Here is a 24,192-nt window from a genome sequence, read left to right on the forward strand (position 1 = left end):
CTTGTCGACCCTATTAGTTCATTAAAGTTAATAAGGGCACACTCACCTTCTGACAGTGACGTCACGCGATGACCGCGCACACAAGCTGCTGACTTCCCCCTATGACAGTGTCACACATCTGAATCTTGTCGATCCTTTTAGTTCATTAAATTTAATAACACATTGTACCTACAACATAGGGATAACATTTTCACTCTTAACCCAAATTTTTCATCATCAGAAAGTCGCATTTTTTCGTTAATACCCACAATTTCTTTACAAAATACAACACAACATTATCACAAAAAACTAACTCAAACTAACCCAAAGTTAATAAGGGGACACAATACATCAGAAAAAAGTCACAAAAACTAACTCAAACACTTTTACTTTGAACATCACCAAAACACTATCATAAATCATTTGAATACACACATAAACACCTTTGAACACCTTCAAAACACTCTTGAACACCTTCAAAAACACCTTTGAACATTTTCAATCAACACTGAACACTTCCAAAAACACAATTTGAGTACTCCCAATTATACCTCTGAATACTACTAAAACACCGCTGAATTCAATCAAAACACCCTTCAACACCTTCAAACACCCTTGAACACCTTCAAAACACTCTTAAACACCTTCAAAAACACCTTTGAACATTTCCAAAACACTATTTGAGTACTCCCAATTACACCACTGAATACTACTAAAACACCGCTGAATTCAGTCAAAACACCCTTCAAGACCTTCAAACACCCTTGAACACCTTCAAAACACTCTTAAACACCTTCAAAAACACCTTTGAACATTTCCAAAACACTATTTGAGTACTCCCAATTACACCACTGAATACTACTAAAACACCGCTGAATTCAATCAAAACACCCTTGAACACCTTCAAAACACCCTTGATCACCTTCAAAAAAACAACATTTGAACACACTCAAAACACCTTTGAACACCTTTGAACATTTCCTAAACACTCTTTGAGTACTCCCAATTACACCACTGAATACTACTAAAACACGCTGAATTCAATCAAAACACCCTTGATCACCTTCAAAAAACAACATTTGAATAACCTCAAAACACCTTTGAACACCTTCAAAACACCCTTGAACACACTCAAAACACCTTTGTACATTTCCAAAAACACTATTTGAGTACTCCCAAATAAGATTTGACATCTCTAATTTATCTGCACTTACACATTTCATTAAATTACAACTCATCCCTCAGTCTCCAGACTAGGCATTTTCTCGTTTTTACCCTTTTAGTTCATTAAAGTTATTAAGGGGACACAATACATCAGAAAAAAAGTCACAAAAACTAACTCAAACACTTTACTTTGAACATCCCCAAAACACTCTCATAAATCATTTGAATACACACATAAACACCCTTGAACACCTTCAAAACACCTTTGAATATCGTTTTTTAAACTAATTTCATCACAACCCACTTATATCATCTTTTTTTCGGTAACTCTAATTCGACTACACTACCCTCATCAATTACCAACAAATTTTACTCGTTTTAACTAATGTCATCACTGTAACCAAGATTTTCACAAAAAAACTCTATGACACCTAACACACACGCACACACACACACCCCACAACACCCACAATTTTTTCTCGTTTTATCTAATTTCATCAGAAAGTCACAACAACACAACACCCACAACACCCACAACCCACAATTTTTTCTCGTTTTAACCCTTTTAGTTCATTAAAATTAATAAGGGGGGCACAGTACATCAGAAAGTCACAACAACAACAACCCACAACCCACAACACCCACAACCCACAATTTTTTCTCGTTTTAGCTAATTTCATCAGAAAGTCACAACAACAACAACCCACAACCCACAACACCCACAACCCACTTCACCCACATTTTTTTTCTCGTTTCAACTAATTTCATCAGAAAAGTCACAACACCCCACATCACCCACATCCCACAATTTTTTTTTCTCGTTTTAACCCTTTTAGTTCATTAAAGTTAATAAGGGGACACAGTACATCAGAAAAAGTCACAAAAACAACCCACTTATATCATCTTTTTCGGTATCTCTAATTCGACTACATTACCCACAACCCTCATCAATTACCAATTTATTCACATTTTTTCCCCCTTCTTTTTACTGAATCTTAAAAGTAATACACATTCCTCCCTACAGTACTAAAATTCTAATAAAATCCTCTCCATACCCATCTCCTTGTATCCACATAAATTAATATTATACTCGCATCAACTACCCAACTATTGCGACATGTTTCAACACCCTCCATTCTTTTCCAATATATCATAACTTTTCAATTCTATAATTTCTTTTTAAAATATTCACACATTACCTTTTATTTTCAGTAAAATCTCCCCATATTTCTAATTACAACCCTCCCCATACACCTCGCCATCTCACCCATCCCCCAACACACCTCTTCAGAACACACACAAAAAATCACATTTCACATCCACAAATGCATCTCAAATCCACTAAAATCACTATAATCAAGATATTCACAAAACTCTATGACCACCTAACACACACACACACACACACACACACACACACACACACACACACACACACACCCACCTAACCTATCCTAACCTAACCTACCTAACCTACCCTAACCTTAACCCAACCTAACCTACCCTAACCTTAACCCAACCTAACTTAACCTAACCTTACCTAACCTTACCTAACCTATCCTAACCTACCCTAACCTAACCTTTCCTAACCTAACCTAACCTAACCCAACCTTACCTAACCTAACCTATCCTAACCTAACCTAACCTAACCTTACCTAACCTTACCTAACCTATCCTAACCTACCCTAACCTAACCTAACCTAACCTAACTTATCCTAACCTAACCTAACCTTACCTAACCTAACCTAACCTAACCTAACCTAACCTAACCTAACCTTACCTAACCTATCCTTACCTAACCTATCCTTACCTAACCTATCCTAACCTAACCTAACCTAACCTAAAATATATTGGAACACTTCCAAAATACATTAGAGTACTCCAGAATTACTTTGAACGACTCCATTTTTTTGGATATTTCCAAATTAGTTTTGAAAACTTTATCGTAAAATCGAACATTATTTTCTTGTTGGTAAACACACCCATGGTAGAAATATTTACTCGATTTCCGAATAGAAACACTTTCCTCGCTCTGAGAGACTCATTAAGCTTGTTAGGTAAGACACATATGCAACAGTTAGGTATCTTTATTATGAAACGTTTCGCCTACACAGTAGGCTTCTTCAGTCAAGTGCAGAAAAGTTGATAGAAGCAGAAGATACTTGAAGACGATGTAATCAGTCCATCACCCTTAAAGTTTTGAGGTGGTCAGTCCCTCAGTCTGGAGAAGAGCATTGTTCCATAGTATGAAACAATATGGAGAAGAAGTGACAGGATGGAGCTTTTATAGCGCCAGGAGGTGAGACGTAGGCCACTAGGAGAGGTAAGAACTCAGATGTTGAAAGGTTAGGTCCCTCTCAAACCCAGCCCCTCTCACTAGTGGAAGTTGTCGAAGTTGATTGCAGGTCTGTACCAAGATACCCTTGTGTTGCAGTGTCTGACAGATTGAACATTAAAATGGTATAAAATACCGACAGGTTGTTAGGTAAGACACATATGCAACAGTTAGGTATCTTTATTATGAAACGTTTCGCCTACACGGTAGACGCTATTCAGAATCAAGTGCAGAAAGTTCTATCAGGCTTTTCTGCATTCCCGACTGAAGCCTTACTGTATGAGCTTATTCATAATAAGATACCTGAACTGTTGCATGATGAACTAACAACTGATCCGACACCTTCACCATTTGGCCTGTTCCAATCTGTCGAACACTGCAACACAAGAGGTATGGCTTGACTTTTACTACAGGTCAACTCGACAGCTCACTGAGAGGGCTAATGAGGACCTTACGCGGCATCTGTGCTTGCCTTCCTCCTGGTGACCTAACGTCTCACTCTGGCTTACTAAAACTCATCCTGTCACTTCTTCTTGCATATTAATTTCATACTATGGAGACAATGCTGCTACTGACCAGACTGAGCAAGCTTTACCAAGTGATGGAACTGTTACATCATCTTCAAGATCTTCTGCTTCTATCAACTTTCTGCACTGACTGAGAAACTACTGTGTGGCTAACATTTCATAATAAGATACTAACTGTTGCATATGTCTTACTTAACCCAACCTATCAGTATTTTATACCATTTTTGTTTTAATTGTTCAATCTGTCAGACACTGCAAGCACAAGGGTATCTTGGTACAGACCTGCAATCACGCTTCGACAACTTCCACTAGGTGAGAGGGGCTGGGTTTGAGAGGGACCTAACCTTTCCAACATCTGAGTTCTTACCTCTCTAGTGGCCTACGTCTCACCTCCTGGCGCTATAAAAGCTCCATCCTGTCACTTCTTCTCCATATTGTTTCATACTATGGAACAATGCTCTTCTCCAGACTGAGGGACTGACCACCTCAAAACTTTAAGGGTGATGGACTGATTACATCGTCTTCAAGTATCTTCTGCTTCTATCAACTTTTCTGCACTTGACTGAAGAAGCCTACTGTGTAGGCGAAACGTTTCATAATAAAGATACCTAACTGTTGCATATGTGTCTTACCTAACAACCTGTCGGTATTTTATACCATTTTAATGTTCACTCATTAAGCTTATATGGGCCGCCCCCTTCCTCTGACGCCACTGTGTAATGCGATTCACACCCAAGGTAGAAAATCACACCTGCGTCAACACAGGTCAGACAGATGGCATGTAATGCGTTTCACACCCAAAGTAGAAAAATCACACGTGAATCAACTCTCCTAACCGAACCTAACCTAACCTATCCTAGCCTAACCTAACCTAGCCTAACCTAACTTAACCTAACCTAACCTAACCTAACCTAACCTAACCTAGCCTAACCTAACCTAACCTAACCCAACCTAACTTAACCTAACCTAACCTAACCTATCTTAACCTAACCTAACCGAACCTAACCTATCCTAACCTAACCTAACATACTCTAACCTAACTTATCCTAACATAACCTAACCTAACTTAACCTAACCTAACCTAACCTCACCTAACCTAGCCTAACCTAACCTATCCTAACCTAACCTAACCAAACACCATCAAACACCTCCGAATACTCCCCAAAACACTACTGATTACTACCAAATCACCACTGAATACTACCAAATCACCGTCAAAATCACCAGAAACTAAGTTTAACATCACCATCCAACTTCCTTTTTATAGAAATCCCCTCAAATCACTATATCCAAGAACCCAACCTAACCTAACCTTTCTTAACCTAACCTAACCTAACCTAACCTAACTAAACCTAACCTAACATTACCTAACCTAACCGAACCTAACCTAACCTAACCTAGCCTAACCTAACCTAACCTAACCGAACCTATCCTAACCTAACCTAACCTAACACCATCAAACACCTCCGAATACTCCCCAAAACACTACTGATTACTACCAAATCACTACTGAATACTACCAAATCACCGTCAAAATCACCAGAAACTAAGTTTAACATCACCATCCAACTTCCTTTTTATAGAAATCCCCTCAAATCACTATAACCAAGAACCCAACCTAACCTAACCTTTCCTAGCCTAACCGAACCTAACCTAACATTACCCAGCCTAACCTATCCTAACCTAACCCAAACCAACCTAACACCATCAAACACCTCCGAATACTCCCCAAAACACTACTGATTACTACCAAATCACCTAACCTAACCGAACCGAACCTAACATTACCCAACCTAACCTAACTTATCCTAACCTAACCTAACTTATCCTAACCTAACACCATCAAACACCTCCGAATACTCCCCAAAACACTACTGATTACTACCAAATCACCTAACCTAACCTAACCTATCCTAACCTAACCTAACCTAACCTAACCTAACCTAACCTAACCTGACCTAACTTATCCTAACCTAACCTAACCTAACCTAACCTAACCTAACCTAACCTAACCTAACCTAACCTAACCTAACCTAACCTAACCTAACCTAACCTAACCTAACCTAACACCTTCAAACACCTCCGAATACTCCCAAAACACTACTGATTACTACCAAAATCACCACTGAATACTACCAAATCACCGTCAAAATCACCAGAAACTAAGTTTATCATCACCATCCAACATCCTTTTTATAGAATGAATATTCTTACCGCATTTTATGTCACCTTCAAACACCTCCGAATACTCCCAAAACACTACTGATTACTACCAAATCACTGTCAAAATCACCAGAAACTAAGTTTAACATCACCATCCAACATCCTTTTTATAGAATGAATATACTTACCGCATTTTATGCTGCGTATCGCATTTCCTTTTCCACATCATCCCTAAACATCCTTCCTTATGCATTCCGAATATCTCCTAGAGTTGTTTTAACCCCCGACGGGGTCCCATCACGACGCAGGTGCCAGAGTGTAGTAGGTGGTGTTGGAGTGGTGATGGTTGCTCTGGCTCCTAATGTCATGATGGTCCCGTCGGGGGTTAAAACAACTCTAGGAGATATACGAATGAATAAGGAAGGATGTTTAGGGATGATGTGGAAGAGGAAATGCGATATGCAGCATAAAATGCGGTAAGTATATTCATTCTATAAAAAGGATGTTGGATGGTGATGTTAAACTTAGTTTCTGGTGATTTTGACGGTGATTTGGTAGTAATCAGTAGTGTTTTGGGGGTATTCGGAGGTGTTTGAAGGTGACATAAAATGCGGTAAGAATATTCATTCTATAAAAAGGATGTTGGATGGTGATGATAAACTTAGTTTCTGGTGATTTTGACGGTGATTTGGTAGTATTCAGTGGTGATTTTGGTAGTAATCAGTAGTGTTTTGGGAGTATTCGGAGGTGTTTGAAGGTGTTAGGTTAGGTTAGGTTAGGTTAGGATAAGATAGGTTAGGTTAGGATAAGTTAGGTTAGGCTAGGTTAGGTTAGGTTAGGCTAGGTTAAGTTAGGTCAGGTTAGGTTAGGATAAGTTAGGTTAGGTTAGGTTAGGATAGGTTAGGTTAGGTTAGGTTAGGTGATTTGGTAGTAATCAGTAGTGTTTTGGGGAGTATTCGGAGGTGTTTGATGGTGTTAGGTTAGGTTAGGATAAGTTAGGTTAGGTTGGGTAATGTTAGGTTCGGTTCGGTTAGGTTAGGTTAGGTGATTTGGTAGTAATCAGTAGTGTTTTGGGGAGTATTCGGAGGTGTTTGATGGTGTTAGGTTGGGTTGGGTTAGGTTAGGATAGGTTAGGTTAGGCTAGGTTAGGTTGGGTAATGTTAGGTTAGGTTCGGTTAAGCTAGGAAAGGTTAGGTTAGGTTGGGTTCTTGGTTATAGTGATTTGAGGGGATTTCTATAAAAAGGAAGTTGGATGGTGATGTTAAACTTAGTTTCTGGTGATTTTGACGGTGATTTGGTAGTATTCAGTGGTGATTTGGTAGTAATCAGTAGTGTTTTGGGGAGTATTCAGAGGTGTTTGATGGTGTTAGGTTAGGTTAGGTTAGGTTAGGCTAGGTTAGGTTAGGTTCGGTTAGGTTAGGTTAGGTAAGGTTAGGTTAGGTTCAGTTAGGTTAGGTTAGGTTAGGTTGGGTTAGGATAGGAAAGGTTAGGTTAGGTTGGGTTCTTGGATATAGTGATTTGAGGGGATTTCTATAAAAAGGAAGTTGGATGGTGATGTTAAACTTAGTTTCTGGTGATTTTGACGGTGATTTGGTAGTATTCAGTGGTGATTTGGTAGTAATCAGTAGTGTTTTGGGGAGTATTCGGAGGTGTTTGATGGTGTTTGGTTAGGTTAGGTTAGGTTAGGATAGGTTAGGTTAGGCTAGGTTAGGTGAGGTTAGGTTAGGTTAAGTTAGGTTAGGTTAGGTTCGGTTAGGTTATGTTAGGATAAGTTAGGTTAGGGTATGTTAGGTTAGGTTAGGTTAAGATAGGTTAGGTTCGGTTAGGTTAGGTTAGGTTAAGATAGGTTAGGTTAGGTTAAGTTAGGTTAGGTTAGGTTAGGTTAGGCTAGGATAGGTTACGTTAGGTTCGGTTAGGTGAGTTGATTCAGGTGTGATTTTTCTACCTTGGGTGTGAAACGCATTACATGCCATCTGTCTGATGTGTGTTGAGGCAGGTGTGATTTTCTACCTTGGGTGTGAATCGCATTACACAGTGGCGTCGGGGGAAGGGGGCGGCCCATGGGTGTGTTTACCAACAAGAAAATAATGTTCGATTTTACGATAAAGTTTTCAAAACTAATTTGGAAATATCCAAAAATGGAGTCGTTCAAAGTAATTCTGGAGTACTCTAATGTATTTTGGAAGTGTTCCAATATATTTTAGGTTAGGTTAGGTTAGGCTAGGATAGGTTAGGTAAGGTTAGGTTAGGTTAGGTTAGGTTAGGTTAGGTTAGGTTAGGTAATGTTAGGTTAGGTTAGGTAATGTTAGGTTAGGTTAGGTTAGGTTAAGTTAGGTTAGGTTGGGTAAGGTTAGGTTAGGGTAGGTTAGGATAGGTTAGGTAAGGTTAGGTAAGGTTAGGTTAGGATAGGTTAGGTTAGGTTAGGTAAGGTTGGGTTAGGTTAGGTTAGGTTAGGTTAGGTTAGGGTAGGTTAGGATAGGTTAGGTAAGGTTAGGTTAGGTTAGGTTAGGTTAAGTTAGGTTGGGTTAAGTTTGGGTAGGTTAGGTAGGTTAGGTAGGTTAGGTTAGGATAGGTTAGGTGTGTGTGTGTGTGTGTGTGTGTGTGTGTGTGTTAGGTGGTCATAGAGTTTTGTGAATATCTTGATTATAGTGATTTTAGTGGATTTGAGATGCATTTGTGGATGTGAAATGTGATTTTTGTGTGTGTTCTGAAGAGGTGTGTTGGGAGATGGGTGTGATGGCGAGGGATATGGGGAGGGTTGTAATTAGAAATATGGGGAGATTTTACTGAAAATAAAAGGTAATGTGTGAATATTTTAAAAAGAAATTATAGAAATGAAAAGTTATGATATATTGGAAAAGAATGGAGGGTGTTGAAACATGTCGCAATAGTTGGGTAGTTGATGCGAGTATAATATTAATTTATGTGGATACAAGGAGATGGGTATGGAGAGGATTTTATTAGAATTTTAGTACTGTAGGGAGGAATGTGTATTACTTTTAAGATTCAGTAAAAAGAAGGGGGGAAAAAATGTGAATAAATTGGTAATTGATGAGGGTTGTGGGTAATGTAGTCGAATTAGAGATACCGAAAAAGATGATATAAGTGGGTTGTTTTTGTGACTTTTTCTGATGTACTGTGTCCCCTTATTAACTTTAATGAACTAAAAGGGTTAAAACGAGAAAAAAAATTGTGGGATGTGGGTGATGTGGGGTGTTGTGACTTTTTCTGATGAAATTAGTTGAAACGAGAAAAAATTGTGGGTGAAGTGGGTTGTGGGTGTTGTGCCTTTTTCTGATGAAATTAGTTAAAACGAGAAAAAATTGTGGGTTGTTGGGTGTTGTGGGTTGTGGGTGTTGTGCCTTTTTCTGATGAAATTAGTTAAAACGAGAAAAAATTGTGGGTTGTGGGTTGTTGTTGTTGTTGTGACTTTCTGATGTACTGGTCCCCCTTATTAATTTTAATGAACTAAAAGGGTTAAAACGAGAAAAAATTGTGGGTTGTGGGTGTTGTGGGTTTGTGGGTTGTTGTTGTGACTTTCTGATGAAATTAAATAAAACGAGAAAAAATTGTGGGTGTTGTGAGGTGTGTGTGTGTGTGTGCGTGTGTGTTAGGTGTCATAGAGTTTTTTTGTGAAAATCTTGGTTACAGTGATGACATTAGTTAAAACGAGTAAAATTTGTTGGTAATTGATGAGGGTAGTGTAGTCGAATTAGAGTTACCGAAAAAAAGATGATATAAGTGGGTTGTGATGAAATTAGTTTAAAAACGATATTCAAAGGTGTTTTGAAGGTGTTCAAGGGTGTTTATGTGAGTATTCAAATGATTTATGAGAGTGTTTTGGGGATGTTCAAAGTAAAGTGTTTGAGTTAGTTTTTGTGACTTTTTTTCTGATGTATTGTGTCCCCTTAATAACTTTAATGAACTAAAAGGGTAAAAACGAGAAAATGCCTAGTCTGGAGACTGAGGGATGAGTTGTAATTTAATGAAATGTGTAAGTGCAGATAAATTAGAGATGTCAAATCTTATTTGGGAGTACTCAAATAGTTTTTTGGAAATGTTCAAAAGGTGTTCAAAGGTGTTTTGAGTGTGTTCAAATCTTGTTTTTTGAAGGTGATCAAGGGTGTTTTGAAGGTGTTCAAGGGTGTTTTGAAGGTGTTCAAGGGTGTTTTGAAGGTGTTCAAAGGTGTTTTGAGGTTATTCAAAGGTGTTTTGAGTGTGTTCAAATGTTGTTTTTTGAAGGTGATCAAGGGTGTTTTGATTGAATTCAGCGTGTTTTAGTAGTATTCAGTGGTGTAATTGGGAGTACTCAAATTGTGTTTTTGGAAGTGTTTCAGTGTTGACTGAAAATGTTCAAATGTGTTTTTGAAGGTGTTCAAGAGTGTTTTGAAGGTGTTCAAAGGTGTTTATGTGTGTATTCAAATGATTTATGATAGTGTTTTGGTGATGTTCAAAGTAAAAGTGTTTGAGTTAGTTTTTGTGACTTTTTTTCTGATGTATTGTGTCCCCTTATTAACTTTGGGTTAGTTTGAGTTAGTTTTTTGTGATAATGTTGTGTTGTATTTTGTAAAGAAATTGTGGGTATTAACGAAAAAATGCGACTTTCTGATGATGAAAAATTGGGTTAAGAGTGAAAATGTTATCCCTATGTTGTAGGTACAATGTCCCCTTATTAAATTTAATGAACTAAAAGGATCGACAAGATTCAGCCTGTATGTGTGACGTCACTGTCATAGGGGGAAGTCGACAAGTTTCAGCTTGTGTGCGCGGTCATCGCGTGACGTCACTGTCAGAAGGTGAGTGTGCCCTTATTAACTTTAATGAACTAAAAGGGTCGACAAGATTCAGCTTGTATGTGTGACGTCACTGACCGCCGAGTAAACACCCTTCATTTGACTTGTTTAGACCTGTAGTAAGCATGCTTACCCCCAGAGGGGGGAATCCAAAAACTTGGTAATATTGAGAAATTTTGGGGGTTGGGGGGTGAAAGTTGGAGGGGGAATTTCGAAAACCCCATAGGGGGGAATCCAAAAAACTTGATCCGAGGAGATGGAGTCATGGTATTATCGAGAAAATTTGGGGTGAAAGGAGGGATACCCAAAAATTTGATCAAAGGAATTGGAGAAATTCAAAACCCTTGATCCAAGGAGATGGAGAATTTCGAAAACCCCATAGGGGGAATCCAAAAACTTGATCCGAGGAGATGGAGACTTTGATTTCGAGAAATTTTGGGATGGAGGTGAAAGTGAGAGGGGGAACCTCAAAAATTTGATGCGAGGAGATGGAGAGCACAAGAAAATTAAATTAAAAAAAAATTCGAAAAAAATCGGAAAAAAATTCGAGGCGCGGGGGCGATCCGGACGACGCTGCAGAAGGCGCAGTAGAAGGCGCGGGCGGGGGGTCGCGAAGGGCGCGGGCGGACGCGCGGGCGGGGCGGGGCGCGCGGGCGCGCGCGCGCAGCGCTACGGGGGGTCGCGAAGGGGGGTCGTGGGCGGGGGTATTGGTTGAGGGGGGGTCAAGGGTGAGGTAGTCTCGAGGGCGAGGTCAAGGTCATTAGCACATAGGTGTGAAAAGGGGATACGTGTCCGGAAGGGTCATTATCATAGGGTCAAGGTCATTAGCACATAGGTGTGAAAAGGCGGCATCCTTTGAAGGGGCCCCCAGTGGAAGGCCTTAACCGGATACACCGCTCAGCCGCACCCCCTAAAACCGGATACACTGCTCAGCCGCATGCCTTTTCGGGAAGGAGTCGCTCAGAAGAAAACTTCACTACTTATTTATATATATATATATATATATATATATATATATATATATATATATATATATATATATATATATTTATATATATATATATTTATATATATATTTATATATATATATATTTATATATATATATATTTATATATATATTTATATATATATATATATATGTATATATGTATATATATATATATATATATATGTATATATATATATATATAACCAAGGACAAGTGGTATTGATCAATAACAACACTGGCCTGCCTCATGGTAAGCGATAATCACATGGCGCTTTAAACACAGAATCACCCAATCCTAAAACAATGGCGCAGCCAGCAAAGCTAGATGTAGGGGCGCCATCCGAGGGCATTGTGTCGTTTAGAGCATCATGTGGTTCTCTCTCACCATGAGGCAGGCCAGTACAACACGGGTTCGAATCCTTGGCTAGTGCAGTGTTGATATATATATATATATATATATATATATATATATATATATATATATATATATATATATATACACATATATATAATTATATATATGTATATATATATATATATATATATATTCAACAAGTCGGCCGTCTCCCACCGAGGCAGGGTGACCCAAAAAGAAAGAAAATCCCCAAAATGAAAATACTTTCATCATTCAACACTCTCACCTCACTCACACATAATCACTGTTTTTTCAGAGGTGCCCAGAATACAAAAGTTTAGAAGTAAATACGTATAAAAATACACAATATATCCCTCCAAACTGCCAATATCCCACTTGCCAGTTCCAGGACTCAGGTTCGGTTATGTAAAATAATCGGTTTCCCTGAATCCCTTCACTAAATATTACCCTGCTCACGTTCCAACAGCTCGTCAAGTCCCAAATACAATTCGTCTCCATTCACTCCTATCTAACACGCTCCCGCACGCTTGCTGAAAGTCCAAACCCCTCGCCCATAACACTTACTTTACTCCCTCCAACCTTTTCGAGGACGACCCCTACCCCGCCTTCCTTCCCCCTACAGATTTATACACTCTCCATGTCATTCTACTTTGATCCATTCTCTCTTAATGACCAAAGCACCACAACAAACCCTCTTCAGCCCTCTGACTAATGCTTTTATTAACTCCACACTATCTCCTAATTTCCACACTCCAAATTTTCTGCATAATATTTACACCACACAGTGCCCTTTGTGAAGGCTTACTCAGCCCTGTAACAACTTTATACAGTATTACCAAGGCTGGCTCCTCCTCAGGAAAATTAATAAATAGAAAAAGAAATAATAATTCACAAAGATAAGCACTTTATTATTTAGTAATGCAAAGATAAAACATTGAAATATGAAGGTGTATCCTACTTGAAAGAAAAATGAAAAATGAAAGGAAAAATTGCCATTTGAATTCAACGCTAATATGTACAAGTAAACTGGGGTGTCTGGTTGATGTTGACACCGTCTTGTAGAAATTGTAGCCGTTGATGATGTGGGGGGGGGGTCACAGGTGTTGAGTGGCAAAAGGGGGGCAGGGGCTAGCGGGAGCTAGACTGACCCTGCCTTAACAAGCAGCCGGCAATCAAACTATCATTACCATATACTCACTCGCTACTCCTATCTGTTGAACTTTTCCCTCACACTCCCCCATACCAAGACTTATAGTCAAGGAGTATAAAAAGAATAGGCTAGGAAAAAGTTCTAATACGAAGTTGCGTAAGGCAACCAATCTACTGTCACGACTTAACCAGTCAGAGAAATAATTGGATGAACCATTGATATACACAATATGAAACTTAAAAGCTTGGAGTGCCAATGTCTACCTTAAGAGGCGTGTGAAGGCTTACTCAGCCCTGTAACAACTTCAGACAGTATTACCCAGGCTGGCTCCTCCTCAGGAAAATTAATGAATAGAAAAAGAAATAATAACAGACAAACATAAACACTTTATTATATATAAAATATAATATATAAAACACTTAAATATGAAATATTAATCCTACATTAAAGAAAATGAAAAATGAAAAATATAAATAACTGAATTCAACACTAATTTAAAACTTGGGTGTCTGGTGTTGGTGACACTGTGTTGTTGAAATTGTAGCCATTGCTGATGATAGGGGAGGGGGTCGCAGGTGTTGGTTACAACCCACCGGTTCGTTCTTCACAGTATAGCCGTGAGTATTATATCCCGATGACAGGAAAGCAGGTTCTTTACCACTGCAATGATGAGGGGTTACGTCCTGCAATTTCATACAGGTGCACAGGCAATTAAATCCAAAAAGGGGAAGTCTCAGGACGTTAGTCCTTCTCCATCAGTTCTGCTCGTTGATTGGCAGGTGACCCTCTCTGTCATCCAAGCTGAAAAGATAGACAGGTTACCCACTGCTTAAGAAATCACTCTCCATGATAAGTACAATACCTAAAAGATGTGGTGATTATTACAACAGTCAACCTAGAGCAAGACTGAAAGGTCTAAGTTTATTATTGGTCAAAAGTGAAGCTTTCAACCAATAAAACCACTAGAATACAAGGCAGGCATGTACTTACAGTAGTGCTGGGAGCTGTGAGTCTAGTGATTACTGTTTGGACCGGAGCCCCACACGTCACCTTTCGGGGGAAGGATAAGGAGGGGAAGGGATAGCAGGAGCTTGACTGACCCTACCTTAACAAGCAGCTGGCAGTCAAGCTATCACTTTCGGGGTGGGGGAAAAAAGGCGGGAATAGTGGGAGCTTGACTTACCCTACCTTAACAAATAGCTTGCAATGAAACTATTGTTACTATATACTCCCTCTCTACTCCTATCTATTGAACTTTTCCCTCACAAGGCGACTGTTGGTTCCCTTAAAAGTTTCTAGGTATATCAAAGGTTTGTGATCCGTTTCTAAAATAAATTCTTTTTCCAGTAAATAAAATTTAAGTTTGGAGATTCCTCACACAAGGGCCAAACATTCCTTTTCTATGGTGGAGTATCTCGTTTCTTCAGGAAGAAGTTTCCGGCTTAGGAAGCATACAGGGAAGGGAGTATCATCATGGTACTGTAGTAACACACCACCTAAGCTGGTAATGGAGGCATCAGTCCTTAAACAAAATGGCTTATTAATATCTGTGATTTTGAGTATAGGGTCTTTAGAGAAGATGTCCTTAATCTCATTCAATTTTTCTCGAGCTACGTCGGAAAGTTCAAGAGGTTCCTTCACAGAATTTTTAAGGTAGTCAGATAAGATGCCTGTAAGATCAGTGAGATTCGGGATAAACCGTGCATAAAAATTTACAGAACCAAGAAAACTATGCATGAGCTACTTGGTTTTGGGGAATTTAAACTCTAATAAAGCTTCGATCTTACTGGGGAGAGGCTGCAAAGAGTTAATAGAAAGGATCAATCCGAGATATCTAATCTTGTTATATCCAAGGAATCATATCTTTGGCTTGGCAGTGAGGCCATGTGAGCATAACCTACGTAAAACTGATGTTAATGTTTGGATATGCTTGCTCCACGTGGATGTCATTATGTAAATGTTATCAAAATAAACTGAAACATTTGGCATATTACCCAAGACCTTTCTCATCAGTCTCACGTAGGTAGCACAGGCAGTTACCAAACCGAAGGGCATAGTTCTATACTGCATCAGTCCTTGGTGGGTAGGAAAAGCGGTGTACTGCATAGAAGAAGGATCTAACATTACTTGATGATATGCCTGCGCAATATGAAAAGAAGGAAGAGTCATAAATTTGTGTAGATCGCTATCTATTAAGGGCATAGGTTCAGCATCCCACCGAGTTATAGCATTAAGGCCTCTGAAGTCAATAGCAAGTCTATATGAATTATCCTCCTTCTTTACCATGACTACTGGTGAGCAATATGCAGATACTGAAGGTTCAATGATCTTTAGTTTTAATAATTTGTCTACCTCTCGGTCAAATGTATCCCTAAGGTGAACTGGAACTGGGTATAATTTCCGTTTGATAGGATTGTCCGTGACTAAGTCAATCTTATGGACTACCGAGGAGGTGATACCTGGAATATCAGCAAAAACGTTTGAGAAGTTACACATTGAAGTAGTTCATGTTTCTTATGGTCATCCAAAGACTCATTAATATTAATGTTTGTTGCACACGAGTGGTCAAGAGTCACCAAGTCATGTAGTTCTCTGTCATAGTCTAAGTTAGAGGTGTCAATTACGCACACCTTACACTCCTCAGTTGTCTTATCAAGTTTGGGTGGAAAAACTAAATCAAAGTTATTCAAACAGCTAACCGAATTTCTTCGGTAATTTTTCTTAAGAATGTTGATATGATAAAGCTTGGGTTTCCCATTGACTTCTATGAGATAATCATCCTTCCCACAACTTTTCAGTCCCTTATACGGACCTTTCCATGCTACTAATAATTTATTTGATTTTATTGGTAAAAGTACCAGAACCTCATCCCCTACTTTAAAACTTCTCCTCTGACTTTTGGAATCAAAATAGGTTTTGTACTGGTCCATTGACAAGCTTAAGTTTTTCGAAACTATGTCAGAGGTCTCCTCAGGTTTGGGTCTAAGGTCAAGGAGAAACTGATAAGAAGACTGAACCTCAGCATTCATGTCCTCGTTAGTCCATAAGTCATGAAGGATGGACAATGGACCTCTGGCCTGTCTACCATAGAGAAGTTCAAAAGGTGAAAACCCCAAAGAGTCACTGGGAACTTCCCTCATGGAAAACAAAGCACAGGGTAGGTAACGATGCCAATCCTTAGGTTTAAGGGAGCAAAGTTTCCTTAAAATGAACTGCGAACCGAATGCTGGCGTTCAATCCTCCCATTACAGCTGGGATGATAGGGTGTGGTGAAGAGAGGCTTCACTCCCAGAAGTTGGTAGAGATGTTGCATTAATTCAGATGTGAATCGTGTTCCACGGTCAGACAAAATTTCTCTAGGGATGCCCACTGTGGAGAAGATGGATAAAGGGGCTTCAGCCACCTCTGTAGTAGTTATGGTCTTTAAGGGTACGGCTTCAGGGAAACTCGAAGCATAATCAACTAATATTAATATGTATCTATGTCCCCCAGATGAAAGTGGTGATAAAGGACAAACGATGTCAATAGCTACTCTTTCAAACGGTACCGTAAAGATTGGCATTTTGACCATAGGTACTCGCCTGGTACCTTGGGAGGATGACAGTTGGCAAACTTTACACGATCTGCAATAGGTAGTAATTTCTGAGGACATTTTGGGCCAAAAATAGGTTCCCTAATTTTATTTAAGGTTTTACGATGCTAGAAATGTCCGGCCACTGGCAGGTCATGAGCCATTTTAAGAACAGTCTCTCTGCATTGACTTGGAACAACTAAGATGGAATAGTCTATCTCATCTGAATTTAATTTGAATACTGACTTGTATAAGATACCTTTTATATATTCAAATTTATATGAAAAGTTTTTCCTTTGGATAACTTGATTTTGTCTAGCTGCATTATGGCAATTCTGAAGAGAAGGGTTATTACGTTGTAATTTGACAAAGGAGTCCTTCGATATATCTAAAGGCTTAAAGTCAGGGAAAAATCAAAGAATGGACAGTAGGAGAAGCCTGGGCTTTGATCTGAGCCCTAGTCAAGACATTTATGGTATCGGAGGTGATATCCTCACTATCATCTAACAAGTGAACCGGTGATTCTACTATCTCGGTTTCGAGAGTAGTATCAATGGTTTCTAACCCCACATGAATATGCCAAGACATTGCCTCATCTGAGCTTTCGAGGGGCTTCTCTGACTCTACAGGAAGAGGAGCTGAAAAACTGATGTCCATCTTTGGTGATGAAAGGTCAATCTCAGAAGGAAGAACGGCACCTTTTAAATTACCTATTAGTACGTAACAAGAAGTGATGGGAGCTAGTACGGCTTCAGACCAACCTGTGAACCATTTAGGCCTAATGCAACAACGGATGGTAGGAAAAGTGTCCGTACGGCCCAAGTATTCTGAAAGTATAGCAGAGGAATGAGTTTCTTTAAGGTTAGGGAACAGCTTATCAGAAATGACTATACATGTGCATCCAGTGTCTCGTAAAATGGTAGATACATTAAGTCCATTAACTGTTCCTGAACAGAAGGGTGCCTGGTCATTACAGTCTTTAAAACATCTTCCAACTTTTTAGACCTTCTTAGAAGGACAATCGGGACGTTTATGTCCCTTAACACCACATAAATGACAAACAGGAATGAAAAAAGTTAGTTTGCTTTCTATTAGAGGCTTTGGTTTCTTTTGATCTGGTGAACCCTTGCCCTTAAGGTTCGATCCCTTTTAGTCTTTATTGGAATTGTGAGCCTCAGCATACAAGTTAGTGGCCTCAGCACTAATGAAAGCTTCAAAATTTTTCCCCGTTATTCCTAACTTACTCCCAGCGCTCATACAAAACTGGTATTCCTCCATACATGCAAGAATAACTTAAACTACCAGGGGAAAATGAAACGGATATATCAAAGAAAACAGAGGGTTTAATTCCTGCTCCGCTCAAACTGTAAATAAATCGGAGGGTTCGATCCCTGCTTCAATTAAACAGTATGTGTGAATGAAAACGGAGGGTTCTATGCCGGCTCCGAGCAAACAGTAAGTAGAATTGGGTCCCTTGACCATCCAATCTTCTCACCCACAAATTAAGAGTATCCTATGACAGTTCCCTTGATATAATAAATAGAGCTCAATGAAATAACTTGTCACTGGAAAATCTTGGGTCCCTAGATTCTATTCCTCCAAATCGTTTCAAGCTCAAAAATAAAGGTGACAGAATTAACTAGTATATCATGCCTTGACTTGACTTACAATAAATTGAGACTATAACAATCACCAAATTTTTTAAATATCTCTACTGTAGTCCTACCATAGAGAATGATTACTCATGGCTGGTGGTAACCATCTGTGGTATTCGGCATTGAAGTTCCAATGGTAGATTCGAGATGGAGTTGATCCTGACAAGGTCGCCACTTGTGAAGGCTTACTCGGCTCTGTAACAACTTCAGACAGTATTACCAAGGCTGGCTCCTCCTTAGGAAAATTAATGAATAGAAAAAGAAATAATTCCCAAAGATAAACACTTTATTATTTAGTAATGCAAAGATAAAACATTGAAAAATGAAGGTGTATCCTAATTGAAAGAAAAATTAAAAATGAAATGAAAAAAAGACTTTTGAATTCAACGCTAATATGTACAGTTATACTGGGGTGTCTGGTTGATGTTGACACCGTCTTGTAGAAATTGTAGCCGTTGCTAATAATGTGGGGGGGGGGGGGGGTCACAGGTGTTGAGTGACAACCCAACGACTAGTTCTTCACAGAGTCTATAGCCTTGAATAGTCAGTCCAAATGACAGGAACGCAGATTCTTTACCACTACAAAGATGAGGGGTAGTGTCCTGTATAATTAATCAGGTAGGCAGATAATGAAGTGACGTCCCAAAACCTTTTCAGTCCGTCTCCTTCAACACTTCTTGTTGGTTGGCAGGTGACCCGATCTGTCATTCCAAGCTGGAAAGAGAGACAGGTTACCCACTGCTTAAGAAATCACTCTCCATGATAAGTGCAAGATACTTAAAAGAGGTGGTGATTATCGAAAAGTCTCATGTAGAGCTTAAAACTGAAAGGACTAAGTTTATTATTGGTCAAAAGTGAAGCTTTCAACCAATATTCACTAGAATAGAAGCAGAGGCTTTTACTTACAGTTGTGCTGGGAGCTGAGAGTCAAGTGATTACTGTTTGGCTGGAGCCCCACACGTCACCTTTTGGGGTAGGGAAAAAGGGGGGGAGGGGATAGCGGGAACTAGACTAACCCTATCTTAACAAGCAGCCGGCAATCAAACTATCGTTACCATATACTCGCTCGCTACTCCTATATATTGAACTTTTCCCTCACAAACAGTCATTTAAACTAGGTACATTTTTGTTACTCCTGGCACTACAATTGAACACATTCCTCAGAGGAGTGGTCTTAGAATCCTTCTTCGCTCCGTCATGTTGCAAATAGTGACCCTAAATTTTGGCTTGCTCAGGAGGTACCTCCTCTATAAATTTATTAAGTAATTGTTCAGCAGTTATATCATTATAGGTAGTCAACAATTCTGGTGTCTTACTCAGTGTCTTACTCGGAGCTGAGCCTTTAATTGTCCATTTGCCATTCTGTAATTAGTGGGCAATTCTGGATGGATCAATCTCCACGGAAGTCATACCCAGTATTGTCCAGATTCAAATTTTACATCTCTCAGGTACTGTTCCTGAGTAAAAGAATCGTCTGGACTTTCTTCATTTACATTTATTCCAAACGCTGTCTAATTCCCACAATTTATGCACTGGCTCAACACCATCCTCCATGGAAGAGTTATATTGGGGCACGATTTCATGAGTAAGACACACATTGATAGTATTTATAGTTTCTTCTAGTCATGCATAATTATTACGAGGAATCCTACCATACATTACATGGCCTCCTGCAGTCTTCAAAAGGGTGACACCACATTTCTTTACTATACCCTTTACAAAGGAGGCATAATAGTCACTACCTATCAAAATATTTATTGGGCCTACAGAATCATCATTTACACCAGAAGGTGCTAAATTTATATTATGTTAAAGTCTTTCTGTAGCTTTACTAAGCCCTACTGTAGATATTTTCTCTGGGAGTCTATCTACAATTACTGCATTAACACGTTTTTTCTCATTGCCCAAACTGACAGTTACATAAACAGTGTCATACAATTGAGACCTTTAATCTGAGAGAAAACCAGATAATTTTAGAGTTGTAGGATCTCCCATTTGTACTTTCATCCCATTAAGACATTTACGATTTATGAAAGTACGCTGTGATCCCTGGTCTAATAATACAGTTACATTTTTTTATTTATGCCTTTTATCATCAATTCTTACCTGTAACACAGGTAAGGCTACTTCAGCAAAACCATCATTATTAACATTAGCAGCAATTTTTACATTAGCTACTGTTGTGTCAGGATTGTCAACAATATCATTATTATCAACATTATCGTATAGACCCTTACACTTGACTATATGGTATCTTCCTTTGTGACATTGATAACAGTTGTTAATTTGGCATGACAAACCTTTACATTGTGATTACCAAGACATCTGATACATCTGTCAAGTTCTTCCAATCTTTCAACTTTATCATTCCATGAATTGTATGCATTGCCATTTTTAGAAAAATGAGTACACTTGACTGGTTTCTTATTAACTGGGCCACTCTTAGGAGGGTACTTATTCTTCTTACCTTCTGGAGAATCATTATTTCTGATTCCTGCAACTTGATATGTACCTGTGCAACTCTTTTTAGGAGATGAATTCTGATTATTAACATTGGGATAATTTTTTCCTTTGTGAAACTTGACAGATACCTCAGAGTTATTATGTGTTGCATCTTTAAAATGAGTTGGTTGTCTGATCTGCAACTGAACAATTAATTCTTGCAGACCTAGTCTTATTTCCTCCAGACCAAAATAACCTTTGTGATATTTGTTCAAGAGACATTCAAGTGTTTTACAGCTTAATTTATTCTGTACAATGGCACTCAATAACCAGTCTGATTCCTTCAGATTATATTTATTACTTCAAGATTTGAGAGTGCTCTCCAGTTTAACTATATACTAATGTAAACCTTTGTAAGTGTGATCTGGAGTTTTTAAATTAACAATAATATTCACTAGATCCAACCTACTTTGTTCTATATTACCATAAGTGACCTTCAACAAGTCAACTGCTTCTTTGTTTGAATCATCTACATTGGAAAAGGCTTGTATGAGCATGTGAGCATCTCTTATCTGCCCTTTGAGGTAAAATATTTTATTAACACATGCTAGGTCACTCCTATCATGCACAGCTGCTTTAAAAATTGACCAAAAGTGTCCCCCCCAATTTTATCCAGGATTAAATACAGGTAAACATAATTCTGGGAATTTTGGCAAAGACATCTTATTTATTGGAACAGATTGATTAACTGCCTGGTTTACACCTTTTAATTTATTCAAAGCCTGACTTTTACAAAGAAGAATTTTTTTCTTCTTATTCATAATACTGGTTAATCATAAGATCCATTTCTGTCTCATCTTCACAGTTTACTAACAAATCTCCTTCATATTTTTTTATAATATAATTTGTATGAATCATATCTATTCCCTAAAGCATCTAAATACAATTTTAAATCATCAGTATTTACAGTTTCTTGATTCATTAATTCCAAATATTTATTTTATGCCTTTGTTACGTAACCCTTTCTAGCCTGCAATGATGCTTTTTTTGCTCTAAATTCCATGTGTTTGTCCTCTTCATTAATTTCCTCATTTTCACCCACGGTGCAATGTATTAAATTCAACTTAATTAACAACACTGATTGTGTACTTAATTATGCACTTTATAAAAGTAAATATTACAGCTTACCTTAGAATAAATACTAGCCAGACTTGGCTTAGCAAAACTAATGTTGTACAACATACTAATATAAATCCTAGCCAAACTTGGCTTAGCAAAATTAATATTGTACAACATACTAATATAAATCCTAGCCAAATTTGGCTTAGCAAAATTAATATTGTACAACACACTAATATAAATCCTAGCCAAACTTGACTTAGCAAAATTAATATTATACAAATGTACACTAATATAAATCTTAGCCAGACTTGGCTTAGCAAAATTAATGTTATACAAATACACTAATATAAATCTTAGCCAGACTTGGCTTAGCATAATAAATATTATACAAATACACTAATATAAATCCTAGCCAGAATTGGCTTAGCAAATTTAGTATTGTAATAATTATAATCCACTACACATTAAGTAAATCTGTGGACTTAACATCCACCTCTTTCTGTCATTTCACATATAGTTATTAAGTAATTAATTCAATAATTAATGACTTCACTAATTACATCCAGCTCGATCAAGGACCAACGGGCAAAAATTTAAATTTAAATTTACCTTGATGTACCTCATAAGATACATACCAGTAAATGGTAACAAAGATAATTATTTTTTATCAAAGTTACAGAGACATGTAGGAATTTTAGGACACCGAGGTCGCAAAAAATGTCCCCCTTCGATACCTATTACAATCTCTATCTCCACAAGTCACTCTGGACCTATATTAATTTCAAATGAAATATACATCACCAGGAATCCTGGTAAAACATTAATATAAATAAGTGGACTGTATATTAAATTTAAAAAACGAATACATATACATTGAAGGAAATTTTATTTTAATACCACTCACCAATTAGTCTGGAGATTACTTGGTGTGTCATACACAAAAACTCCTGCCTAAAATATGAAGAAAATACTGGCTAGAATTTCAACATAAATAGACATCGACTCAGCTGTGGCAATTTTATCCTGTTTCCATCTAATTACGGAGTCCTGTCCAGTCGCCTAATTCTTACGTTCTGCAGAACTGCAATTCCAACAATTTCGGCTCCTATTTGAAAGTTTTTAAGCCCAATATAACCTCTAGAGTGAAGAAAACTCTTCTGATTTTCACTAATGTTTCTCTTGGGCAGTTCAAAACAATGGCGTCTCCTCCCCCAGCGACGCTCACCAATTTCACTGGTTCTTTATTTATTTACAAATTAATTTTTATTACCTACAATATATTACACTAATTTACATACAAAATACACTGTATTTTCGGAAAATATACAGTATTTTCCACAGTCGTTGTGATGTGCAAGTTTATATTTTGAGATGGAAATTGGGTGGTTTTCTTACCCAAACACTTTCTAAATTTATAATAAATAATGACTGAGCAAGCTATTGATATGTATGTGAGGCATATTATATTAATTTTATTTTCCTACTGAATTATATAAATATTTCTGTGATGAATGGTTTGAAAAACCGACAAGTTGAAGATTGAGACACTTATGCAGCATATGGGAATCTTTATTCAGTTTATTTTCAAATAGTATGTTGTTTTCTTCTTTCAGATGCCTTGTAATTGTGTGAATAGGGCAGACAACTCCTGCTACATTTGTGGTGAGATGAGCTTTGGTTCCCACTACATCAGGAGAGACTGGCCACCTCGTCAATCATTGGAACCTGAGATGAAAAATGTTCAACATCCACCTCTCATTGAATAAAACAAATTTTGCTACCACCACTACAAATAAAACTGGGGCTCATGAAAAACTTTGTAAAAGCTATGGACAAATCCGTTCAGGGATTCAAGTACTTAACACCAATATTCCCCTCACTGAGCGACGCTAAGATCAGAGAGAAAGTCTTCACTGGTCCTTAGAT

The sequence above is a fragment of the Cherax quadricarinatus genome, chromosome 33, assembly GCF_038502225.1.
Source record: "Cherax quadricarinatus isolate ZL_2023a chromosome 33, ASM3850222v1, whole genome shotgun sequence".
Taxonomy (NCBI): Eukaryota; Metazoa; Arthropoda; class Malacostraca; order Decapoda; family Parastacidae; genus Cherax; species Cherax quadricarinatus.